Source organism: Leuciscus leuciscus, assembly GCF_965113295.1.
Source record: "Leuciscus leuciscus genome assembly, chromosome: 11".
Lineage (NCBI taxonomy): Eukaryota > Metazoa > Chordata > Actinopteri > Cypriniformes > Leuciscidae > Leuciscus > Leuciscus leuciscus.
In genome coordinates this window covers 10,250,612-10,263,776 of record NC_138735.1, presented here as the reverse complement: position 1 = coordinate 10,263,776, position 13,165 = coordinate 10,250,612, and the positions used below count along the sequence as shown (strand labels likewise).

The 13,165-nt window shown below is 38.7% G+C and overlaps 1 protein-coding gene and 1 long non-coding RNA gene across 2 annotated transcripts in view; one reads left to right on the top strand and one right to left on the bottom strand.

The window, feature by feature from the left end:
- actr3b (actin related protein 3B) overlaps positions 1-10,669 on the top strand; it is a 173,003-nt gene extending 162,334 nt beyond the window's left edge. Inside the window, exon 14 of the mRNA XM_082184983.1 lies at positions 10,617-10,669. The gene's annotated coding sequence lies outside the window, so the exon portion shown is untranslated. The remainder of the gene's footprint in view (positions 1-10,616) is intronic.
- Positions 1-13,165, bottom strand: part of LOC309509983 — a 182,928-nt gene that overhangs the window by 7,944 nt on the left and 161,819 nt on the right. The gene's annotated exons all lie outside the window — the stretch shown is intronic.

The following is a 13,165-nucleotide window of genomic DNA, read 5'->3' as shown; positions in this document are numbered from 1 at the left end:
TAGCTGCCTGCGAGCGGTATTTATAGGCCTAGACCACGCCCATTTCGGCGGGACGTGACGCAGCGGGCGCGAAGTGCCCTGATTGGGTCTGGCGTCACGCCAGGCCTCGCTCGATAGGCTGCTGCAGTTGCCGCAGAGCAGCCAATAAGCGCGCGAGCTGCCTCGCCTATGTCTGCATGCTGCCGCAACGCGTTTTGCATTATTACAAAATTAAGGATAATTTTTGGCTTCAATATCTCGCGGAAAAAGGATTTTCCCCTAGCGTAAGATATCTTACGCAGTACGAGAGACCTCTCGTAAGAGAACTATATTGCTTCCGTATAAGCGTTTGGAGTGTATACAGAACCAGCAAACTGAATTCTCTCAAAAATGCTGATTGACCCAATAATCAGCCTTTAAGTCGTAAAGAGTATACTCTTTAATATGCAGATTAATATGCGATTTCCAACACAGTGTAAAGTGTAATGACAAATGTAGCCTTGAGGTGCAAGTGAATTTCCTTAGATGAGCCACATTTGGTATAAGAGTGCAATATTTCATTATGGAGTCACAGAACCACTAGGCTTTTGAGTTGATGCTTGATTTAACCAGGGGTCATGATCAGAGAAAACACAATAAAGGATATCTAACTGTTTAACCCAGGCTGAAGGCTGTAAACTCGCTGTGCTATTCTTTATCTTTCAATAATGTTCTGAGTCTGTGCTGAATACTTAATATGCTCATACAATGTAATGGTAATTTTTCCTGTATAATTGTGAGCACTGTCCATATCATAATGCAAAATCACAACATTATGTGATGGCAGATGAAGAACAGTGCACCAATGACTATAAATCCGGTCCCACTTTATATTAGGTAGCCTTAACAATATGTACTTACTTGACAAATTAAGCATTTAATACCCTTATCGGTAACACTTTATAATAACTGCACGCTATTAATCATTAGTTAAGCATTAGTAAACAGTTAATTCATCATTTATAAAGCATTAATATACATTAATAAGCAGTTTATAAATACAGTTATAAATGCTGTATTCTTGATTTATAAGCATGTCTATAATGTGTTTAATAATTGTATTTTCTTAATTTATTAATGATCACTTTATCATTTTTAAATGAAGTATTGCATTATTTACAAACCGGTTATTTAGGAGTTGTCAGTGGCTAATAAGATCACTTAGAAAGTGTAAGTAAATGTAGTAGATTCAGGTAGTTATAAAGCATTTAGTAGTGGTCAGTTAACTATGTTTGTGAGCTAATCTAAAGTGAGGACTAGTTATGCTTTGTAAAGCATTTATAAAGGAGATTTAAAGACTCAGTTTTCTTCTAAACAGAAAAAGTAAACAAATACAACACAGCGATACAGAACATAAAAATATTAACAGCCTTTAAATCTTCTTTATAAACGCTTTACAAAGCATAACTAGTCCTCACTTTAGATTAGCTCACAAACATAGTGAACTGACCACTACTAAATGCTTTATAACTACCCGAATTAACCCTGAATTACAGTAGAAATACATGTTAATAAACCATTTATTAACACACTAAGTAACTATTACTATATGTCTGAATAATAATATGTATTTAAACAGTTTATTAATAATTTACTTACACTTTCTAAGTGATCTTATGAACCACTGACAACTCCTAAATAACCGGTTTGTAAATAATGAAATACTTCATTTAGAAATGATAAATTGATCATTAATTAAGTATGAAAACACAATTATTAAACACATTATAGATATGCTTATAAATTAAGAATACTGCATTTATAACTGTATTTATAAACTGCTTGTTAATGTCTATTAATGCTTTATAAATGATGAATTAACTGTTTACTAATGCTTAACTAATGATTAATAGCGTGCAGTTATTATAAAGTGTTACCCAATTATCTTAATGTTCTTACCTATTTTTAAAGTAACTGCATGATCAATTGTATGATCGCCTATTGTAAATCATCACATCATTAATTACATGCAGAATACAATAATGTTTTTTTGTAATTTAAACTTGCAACTGATTCAGGGACATGCAAGAAAAAAAAAACGTCTCGTTACGTATGTACAATTTGGGGTATTTTAGGCCTTTTATTTGAAAGTTTCCTGTATAAAAATATTTAAAGAAATCGTTCACAGATGTTTTTATTTGTTATTTTATGTAATTCTCCTCAAAATAAAGGTAGCCTAATTATGTTGTGTTGTAAAAGTTTCAGAAATAGATTGTTCCTGTTTATCTTCATAATATATCTATCATAAATGCATGTGCCCTTTCGTTCCCTTTCGCCATGGGTCTGCAGAATTTACATAGCGTAACTCCGCCCCACCGCGTGGGTATAAAAAGAGCAGCTCGGCAATCTCGCATTATGTTATGTTGAGGAGCCGAGACTGAACTCCCGGCTGTTCTAGCGGTACAGCGGTTGTGGCAGGGGGACGTAACATTTCCCTCCTCAGGGAACGAGGGTTACATAAGTAACCAAGACGTTCCCTTTCGTTCAGTCACTTCGAGTTTTGTCAGTGACTGACGAAATGGGAGTCCCAATTCAATCACGCCACAGCGACGTGATCTTCCTGTGCCCTGCGCAAGTCTGAGCTCCCTGTCATGAGACTAGCACGGACAAAGGGCTAGGCTTAACGCAAGAATACCAAGGTACACTTGGTGACATATCCCAGGTGGAATATGTAACACAGCGCCTACCCATAGGGAGGACTTAGAATACACATATGACCCAAGTACGGGATGCATATGGAAACACTCAGAGGTATCCAGCCCGCAGGGTGGAATGTTTCAACCTCGAAATGGCAAGAGGTCTTGCCGAGGGAAAGACACATGCTCGGTGGAGACTTACCGTGGAAATACACATGTGGGGGTTGCCCAGCGGGGAACCATGCACATGGAAGCACCTAGCCAATCACAAGGGCTGACCAACCGGGCATGCTACGGGGCTGCGGGGCTGGTACGGGCTGGGGTGCCTTCCTATGGCTACCTCCACGGCTCGGCCCGGGTGAAGGCTACTGCTGGGGCCGGGCGAGAAGGGCGGGAGCCGCAGGAGGGCGACTGGGTGGAGGCAGCAGCTGCCCAGCGGGGCAGAATGTGTTTAATCGCCTCAGTCTGCTTCTGGGCGGCCGAGAACTGTTGGGCAAAGTCCTCGACCGCGCCGCCGAAGAGGCCAGCCTGGGATATGGGGGAGTTGAGGAAACGGGTTCACTCAGTCTCCCACATATCAGCCAGGTTGAGCCATAGGTGCGTTTCCTGGACCACACGTGGACATCACCTGACCCAGGGAGCGTGCGGTCACCTTCGTTGCCCGTAGAGCGAGGTCGGTGGCGGCATGCAGCTCTTCCATGAGCACTGGATCAGCCCTACCCTCGTGCATGTCTCTGAGCACCCTGGCCTGGTAGACCTGGAGGATGGCCATAGCATGCAATTAGGAGGCAGCCCTCCCCGCAGCTCTATAGGTCTTTCCCACCAGATGAAAACCTACAGGCTTTGGAGGGGTGCTTAGGATCACCACGCCAGGTAGAAGTGCTCTGGGGACACAGCTGCATCGCCACAGAGCATTCCACTAGGGGGACCCCAGTGTACCCTTTAGCTGCGGCCCCGTCGAGGGTAGAGAAGGTGGAAGAGGTCGATGAATGATCATGGGAAGTCAAGGGAGACTTCCAGGACCGCATGACCTCTTCATGCACCTCCGTGAAGAAAGGTATTGGGGGCGGGTGCTGACAGGTGTCAGCACTCGCTGCCCCAAAAAACCAATCGTCCAGCCTTGAGCGCTCAGGACAGGGCGGAGGGTTCAACTCTAGCCCGTTGCTCGCAGCTGCCCGGGAAAGCATGGCAGTCAGCTCTGGATCAGACCTGGGCAGTGCTGGCACACCCGAAGGAGGCAGCACAGCCGAGTCTTCATCTCCAGAAGACTCTAGCCCACCTTTTAATGCGGCGATAGACATGGTGTCGTCTTGTGGAGCGGAGACAAGTCTCCGAAGACTGGCCCGCGACCTTATCCGGCAACCTCACGGGTTGCAATGTGCAAGAGGTTGGTGTGGTCCGTGGAAGAATCGTTGGGGCTTTGTTCCACACCGTGACCCTCAGATCACCCTGGCCACCAGCCAAAGTATCCCCTCTCGTGGAGGGAGTAGATTGGGATGTGGCGGAGGGGACTCTACCTCTACGGAGGTCATTGAATCTCGATCGCAACATTGTGATGGTCATGTTCCCACAATGAGAACATGACTCATCCACGAACGCTGCCTGAGCGTGATTAATGCCCAAACACACCAGGCAGCGATCGTGCCCATCAGAAGGCAAAACCTGTCTACTGCACCCAGAAATACACGGGCGAGACATCTTTAAAAAGACGTACCACGTGCAGCTCTTTTAGAGAGGAGAGAAAAGCTTGACAGAGTGTTGAAGCACCCATGGAGAAACACACACACGGATGGTAGATCACTGCACAGACCAGCAGCAGGTAATGTGATCTCGCTGGAACAAAGCACTGCTCGTCTCGTAGATGAAGAACTCAGAAAGGCTTGCAGAGGATTGAAGAAAGCCCTTGGCTCCAAAGAAAAAACATAATGCGAGATTGCCGTGCTGCTCCTTTTATACCCAAATTCCGCAGACCCATGGCATTGTTTTGCCATTGGCTCGTTTTATAGAATTCGAAGGTGATAGGCTTCCAAGCGAAACCTCCATTTTGTCAGTCACTGAAGTAACTCGGAGTGACTGAACGAAAGGGAACATGCAGTTATGACTTCTTTTTTTTTTTACTGAAAACGTTCAGATAAACAGGAACAATCTATTTATGAAACTTTTACAACACAACATAATTAGGCTAACTTTATTTTGAGAAGAACTACATAAAATAAAAAATAAAAACATCTTTGAATGATTTCTTTAAATATTTGTATACAGGAAACTGAAATAAAAGGCCTAAAATACCCCAAACAAACTGCTGGCTTAACTGCAGCGCTGCTTCACATATGTCAGAGGAGCAAGTCATATCACAGAAAGGTCAAAACTTTATATATATATATATATATATATATATATATATATATATATATATATATATATATATATATATATATATATATATTAGTGCTGGGCAAAGATTAATCGCATCCAAAATAAAAGTTTGTGTTTGCATAATATATGTGTGTGTACTGTGTATAATTATTTTGTATATATAAATACACACATATGCATGTATTTATTTAAGAAATATTTGCATGTATATACTGTATATACATTTATACATAATTTATATTATATATAAATATAAATAATTTATATATAAATTAAAAAAATATCTTAAATATATACATGCATATGTGTGTATTTATATATACAAAATAATTATACACAGTACACACACATATATTATGCAAACACAAACTTTTATTTTGGATGCGATTAATCGCGATTAATCTTTGCCCAGCACTAATATATATATATATATATATATATAACATGATATAATATAAATAAGAAGTTAAATCACAAAAAGACCTGTAACAAGCATTGAGAGAATAAATAGGGTCAATTTTGATTTCATGGGCTTTTTCTTCATACAAAGACAGTGAATGGCTTCAGAAGACCTACTGTCCATAACACAGTTGTAGGGGCTACATTAACAACACTGTTTTTGATTTTGAATCTTTTTTGACACTTGAAAGTTTACTGCAGTACCAGTATTTACCAATTTTCTCATTTTATTTTCCATGGGTAGTGTATATGTTGTTCATCTAAAATTGGTTTCAGTTAAAGTCAAAAAGTAATACTGAATAACAAAAAATTTGATAAACCGGATTGTATACTATAGTTACACTAACAAAAGTATTTAAAAAACATATTTAAGCTAACTTTAAGGTAATTGCAAGTAACCCCTCAAAGCATTTTGTGAAAAAAAAAAAAAAAATCCTGTAGTCTTGTCAAATGTAACCATATAATGCAACGTCAGATTGTGATTATATCTTACAATAGCTAAGCATCACTCACCACAGACGGATGCAAGAGTGTGCCCTAAGAAGGTCACAATCGGTTACACTTTATTTTGATAGTCCACTTTAGACATTCTACTAACTATAAGTAACTTGACAACTACATGTCAACTAACTCTCATTAGAGTTTTAGTAGACTGTCAGTAGAGTGTTAGGTTAGGGTTAGGAGAATAAGTTGACTAAGTTGCCAAGTTACTTATAGTCAGCAGAATGTCTGTTGGGGGACCAACAAAATAAAGTGTTAGCAGATATTAAGCAGACAGTCTACTAATAATCTAATGACAGTTAGTTGACATGTAGCTGCCAAGTTACTTATACAGTAGTTAGTAGAATGTCTAAAGTGGACTATTGAAAATAAAGTGTTACCTCACAATCTTTCTCTAATGCTTCTATCCTTTTGAACAGGTTGTCCTACGGTGATTCCTCAACAGCTGCCTAAAGTCGTTAAAGGTGCTCTAAGCGATGTCACGCATTTTTTAGGCCAACATTTTTTTTGTCACATCCAGCAAACATCTCCTCACTATCCGCTAGCTGCCTGTCCCCTGAACACACTGTAAAAAAAAATGCAGTCTCTGTAGACAGCCCAGGCTCCACAAACGGCAAGAAAAACAACCTGGACCACGAAACATAACAAACAGTGTTCCAGCCAATAACCGACAAGAATGATTTGGGGGTGGGGGTTGGGGGGTTAGTGCACATGCACATGAAGGGGGATGTGGGGAGTGGAGGAGAGAGAAGCATGAAGAGGGAAGTTAGCTAGAGGAGAGATGTCCTAACAACGACTAACGCTAAAATTTTATATTCTCCTGAATTTTTATATGGCCGACACACGACCAAAGAGACGACGTTCCGATGTACAAATAACAAAGAATAGGGAAAAGGAGAAGGAATGCGAAGTCCCGAATTTACATCGGAAAAGCGTTCAAAATGTGGCGAGAACTCCGCCGGCAGAAGGGCTTCCAATCCGACATTCAGGTGGCACTGTTTTTGCTGGACAGGTGGGTAAATCCAGTTTGTTTTTTCTAAATCCACGGAAGGGAAGGGGAGGGGATCGGATGAGGAGGAGGGAGGTTCGAGCTAGCCTCCGTTTTGTTTGACAATACTTCGAACGTCAACAAGAAGTGACGTCACCCGGCATCGCTTCGAGCACCTTTAACATAGACACATGCAAATATGCAATATTAACTTCTTGGGGCTTATTGCTTAATTGCAGTATAGCATGACATTGCATCCCAACTATCTATTTACTGTTAACCTTCATGGGTAACACTTTATAATAACTGCATGCTATGAATCATTAGTTATGCATTAGTAAATAGTTAATTCATCATTTATAAAGCATGGTCCCTAAATTAAATTTACAGGCACTTTTTAAATACAGCTATAAATTCTTGATTTAAGCATATCTGTAATGTGTTTAATAATTGTATTTTCATACTTTATTAATGATCAATTTATAATTTCTAAATTAGTTATTACATTATTTACAAACCAATTATTTAGCAGTTGTCAGTGGTTCATAAGATCATTCAGAAAGTGTAAGTAAATGATTATTACAACTATTTAAATGTACATACGTCTTACTATATAGAAATATAGTGATAGTTACTCGGTGTGTTAACAAATGCTTTATTAACACGTATTCTTACTGTAATTCATGAATAATTCAGTTCGTTTTAAAACATTTATAGTTTTCAGTTAACTATTTTTGTGAGCTCATCTAAAGTGAGGACTATTTATGTCTTAAAGCTTTTACAATGGAGATTTAAATGCCCAGTTATCTTCTAAACAGAAAAAAGGAAACAAACACAACACAACACAACACAACACAACACAGATACAGAACATAGAAATATTTATTTCAAGATGCAAAAATGAAACTGTACAACTGTACACTTGATATAAAATAAAAAATAAACCTCTGCAATGTCATAGAAAATTAAAATCCCTGTACACCTCGACCACATAACTGCAGTAAAATGAAAACTAAGCCTCTGCAATCTTATATAAAAATATGAATTTATGTAGTGTAAACATTGCTGAATAAAAATTTAGCAGTGTCAACACTGGATTACAGGAGTGCCAAAATACAACAAATACATTTTTTATAAAACAATAATAATATAATAAAATATTTCAAAGTGTCAAAACTACCTCCGTACTAACTTTTAAACATTAGAGAACAACAGTGCAGATCATGGATGAGTTTCGGTTCTGTATCACTCTGTGTTGTGTTTGTTTCCTTTTTCTGTTTAGAAGGTCACTGAGCCTTTAAATCTCCTTTGTAAAAGCTTTACGAGGCATAAATAGTCCTCACTTTAGATGAGCTCACAAAAAGTGAACTGACAACTATAAATGTTTTATAACTACCTGAATTATTCATGAATTACAGTAGGAATATGTGTTAATAAAGCTATAATATAATTATATGTCTATATATAAATGTACATTTAAATAGTTTATTAATCCTCTACTTACACTTTCTAAATTATCTTATGAACCACTAACAACTCCTAAATAACTGGTTGGTAAATAATGTAATACTTAATTTAGAATTGATAAATTGATCATTAATAAAGTATGAAAATACAATTATTAAACACATTATTAAGCTTATAAATCAAGAATAAAGCATTTATAGATGTATTTATAAACTGCTTCCTAATGTATATTTATGTTGGGAGTATGCTTTATAAATGATGAATTACCTATTTGCTAATGCTTAACTAATGATTCATAGCATGCAATTATTATAAAGTGTTACCAATATTGCAATTATGGTGTGTACTTAAAAAAGTGTACTTACAAATGCAGGGACATTGATCATGCAGGTACTTTAAATAAGTATAATGTAAAAACAGCATTTTTTTCCTTGTAAGTACAGAAGGCCACATAATATAAAGTGGGACCAGACATCCTAATTTGGTCTGGCACACAATGTACAGTAATGTCTTTTCTTTGTTTCACTGAGCATTTATTAATTTACAAACCTGTGCCAAACACATCTCATATTCCATTAATTCAAAGCTTAATGGATATGTGCCCACTGAGTGGAGATTCATGGAAGTTTATCCTGATGAATGTCTGGTTATTATCTCAGCTCCCCAATGCATCTGTTTGCAAAAGGGATCTGGGAACACTGTTCCTTCCAGAAAGCTATTGAGAAACCATTAAAGAGGAATTATTCTGTTTGTCTTGACATGAGAATGACTGCTTGTTGATTTTCTTAGCAGGCAATCCGATATTGCTTTAGAGTGTCCTAAAAATCTGTCATCTTCATTGGTCGATTTTGAATCTATCTGTAAGTCACAAGAGACACAAATGGCTTATTTTTAATGAGCTAACACAGTTGGGATGCTGATCAATTAGTGTGGTAGCATTCATTTCAGATGTGCTTCATCAAATAGTGTTTTTTTGTTTGTTTTGTTTTTTTAAATACCAGTGACCCATAAATCAAAAAAGGTATTTCCACATACAGACCTATTTATAGTGTAAACTTATGTCACTTTTGTCTTTTCATTTACGTAAAACTGTTATTGCATTACTGCAGTTTGTTTATCTCATAAGATTTTGCTGTATTCTTTAGATCTCTTAATTAATACTGTTTTGCATTTCATTAACTGCCTCAATTTAGAAAGTTATCAATAATTTAAGTTGATGGCAGAAACTAAACTACAGATTTACTAAAGGACAACAGATGGCCAATGAGCATATCATTTCCATATTACTGACTGATGTTCAAATCCAGCACAGCCTGTCCACTATCCTTCCTTCCATACACCGAACCAGAAATGCAAAAAGACTGTAGCAAATTCTTGTTCTGTGAAGAAAAACTGGACTTCAAGTTCCATAAGAAAGTGGAGGATGAATGAATGTGGAAATCGCAGCTCATCTAAACTCCCATTAGAAGTCTCAGGGGAGCCATTAGAGACTCATGAAGGATTCGTTGAGGGACGGAGAGTGACAGAATAACTCACCTTGAAGACGGGAAGCCAACTAATAGGAGAGGAGAATCAATTATTCCACAGAAAATCAGTGTGCAGCAAACAAGGTATAAAAGGAACGAAGCAGGTATAGAGTACTGCTGAGAGGAGCACAGCTATTTCTGACAATACAATAACTCTCAAAATTCATAATGTAGGCCTACTATATCACTTGTAAATGTCCTGTTTGAAATCAAATCATAGTATATGTTCTTATACCTGTAAACCTGAATATACACATGGTATTCAGGCTCGCGTTAAGACATATGCCCACGTACACACTGTAAAGTTTCAGGAGTGACAACCACATTTTTGAATGCGGGAGTGGGTCCCCTAAATTATCGTTCCACGTGTGTACGGAACTGCGATGTGTTCGGCAATTTTAACTAAAGCACAGTCGACGGAGGTGTCCCGTTTTGTTTATGCTTAAAGGCCGCTTCACAGAACGCGCGCGCTCTTGCAGTGTTGCCATGTCCACTTATTATAAGCATTTTTGGGGTTGTTGTTTAAGCTTGGCTCATTCAGCGATCAAGTTTAGAAAGTTATTAAAGTGAGCAGGTGTGGGTCACTATATTTCGGTCTTATTTTCAGCATAAAGCATTTGTTTTTTCACCGTATAACAACTGCAGAGAAATCTGGACCTAACCAAAACAAAGTCAGATGAAGATGCTGATACCATGCTTGATGACTCTGGACCCGGACAATCTCATAAAGGTGATCCGCAGGACGCTCTGTTGTAGTGGCTCTTGCATTTATGTCAGGAAGAGGACCATTTACTTCCAATTGTTATTTTATTTACACAGAACAAAACTTAAACATAGATTTTAGAATATAAACTGCTTAATCGGCCATTTTCAGTAAGATTTACTAAATACAAAGTGTGCCTACTATTGTGCGTTTAACTTTAATCATGCCCAACATCTGTTTTAAAGCAGTGAGCGAGAAATTCACTCCTTGATTTGCTTAATAAAAGCCTAATCTGAGATTCTGTTGTCAAACATTTTTATAGTGCATTATTTTCAACGTGTTTATTGTTAGCCCTGCAAAAATAGATGTAGTGAAGTAGAACATTTGAAGTAATTTATGTGCGATGTATCTGGTTGCCATGAAAACCTTGTGCCTGCAGCTGCTCTATGTAATCAGTAAAACCACTTGAATTACGGAGTGTGAATTTGTAAGCTTACTATAGAAAGGCTCAAATGTATTTAAAAGTGTGACTGACCAAATCAACTGGCTTGTTTTGGACCCCCAAGCTCAAACGTCAAGCTGCACCTATGCTGTCAACACGAGTCAGGCTCCTACCGCTTTCCCTGTGATTTCTTGCACCGCACATACAGACGTATTTTAATGTGCATCAGAGATGTATATCTCGTCTTTCATCTCTCTAATATTTCGTCTTACGTCATTAACAACTAGTTGTTCAGTTCTGTTAACACTGCGTCGCAATTATGTAAATGGTGTTGTCACTGATTACCTGCATTTTTCAGGAGTTAATTTGGTTGTGTCATGGGTGCTGCTGCCAGGAAGAACACAAAGAAGAAGATTCAAACAAAATAGTCTTTAATCCAAATATATCAAGGAGAGCTCAGGGAAACAGACAAAACACACCTTAACATTTACGACACCGAACAATGAACTGAAGGAAGACAGGACTTAAATACACAGAGCTAATTATTGGGCAGCAGGTGAGTGGGATATACAATCAAGGGAACAAACTGGCACACACTGGGAAACTGGGTCACACGGGCGAACAGGCACTGAACTTAAAACGCACTGAAACATTTCAAAACACTGACAGGTTGTAGAATGCGGTTGCCACTTCCGTAAATGACTGAACTGTGTGTGTATAGAACAGGATTAAGAACAAAAAGGTGAACTGACAACTGAATTTAGCTGCAGTGTGTATCTGGCATAGGGTCCTGGCTGGGGCCTCATTTATAACCGTTGCGTACGCACAAAACCGACCCTGAAAGAGGCGTATGCCACTTCCGATGCATAAGTTGAGATTTATAAAAACAAACTTGACAGGAAAATTTGTGCAAATTTACGCAAACTCTAACCCATACGTACGGACATTTTGGAGACAGAGCAGTTTGGCAACACCGATGGTGAGCTGAGTGACGGACGGCAGATGAAGGAAAACCACTTTAAAGCTTCATTATGAGTCCTAATCATAAATACAGTGCATGTTCACAATAACAGTTTAAATAAATAAAATAATGATTTAAACAATGCTTTAGGCTACATCTGTTATACACATTTATATTAAATATGCCATTCTCATTAATGGATTTAAGCAATTAAATTTCATGAAATCATTACCAAGAAGTAACAGCATTTTTTATATTATAATACTTATACACTCACCTAAAGGAATATTAGGAACACCATACTAATACTGTGTTTGACCCCCTTTCGCCTTCAGAACTGCCTTAATTCTACGTGGCGTTGATTCAACAAGGTGCTGAAAGCATTCTTTAGAAATGTTGGCCCATATTGATAGGATAGCATCTTGCAGTTGATGGAGATTTGTGGGATGCACATCCAGGGCACGAAGTTCCCGTTCCACCACATCCCAAAAATGCTCTATTGGGTTGAGATCTGGTGACTGTGGGGGCCATTTTAGTACAGTGAACTCATTGTCATGTTCAAGAAACCAATTTGAAATGATTCGAGCTTTGTGACACGGTGCATTATCCTGCTGGAAGTAGCCATCAGAGGATGGGTACATGGTGGTTATAAAGGGATGGACATGGTCAGAAACAATGCTCAGGTAGGCCGTGGCATTTAAACGATGCCCAATTGGCACGATAAGGGGCCTAAAGTGTGCCAAGAAAACATCCCCCACACCATTACACCACCACCACCAGCCTGCACAGTGGTAACAAGGCATGATGGATCCATGTTCTCATTCTGTTTACGCCAAATTCTGACTCTACCATCTGAATGTCTCAACAGAAATCGAGACTCATCAGACCAGGCAACATTTTCCCAGTCTTCAACTGTCCAATTTTGGTGAGCTTGTGCAAATTGTAGCCTCTTTTTCCTATTTGCAGTGGAGATGAGTGGTACCCGGTGGCAGAGTCCTGCAACGGGTCGGGTACCCGCATAAAAGTGGCTAAAACGGGTGGATTGTGACATTCCTAAAATTCACGGGCGGGGACGCAGGCGGATAATG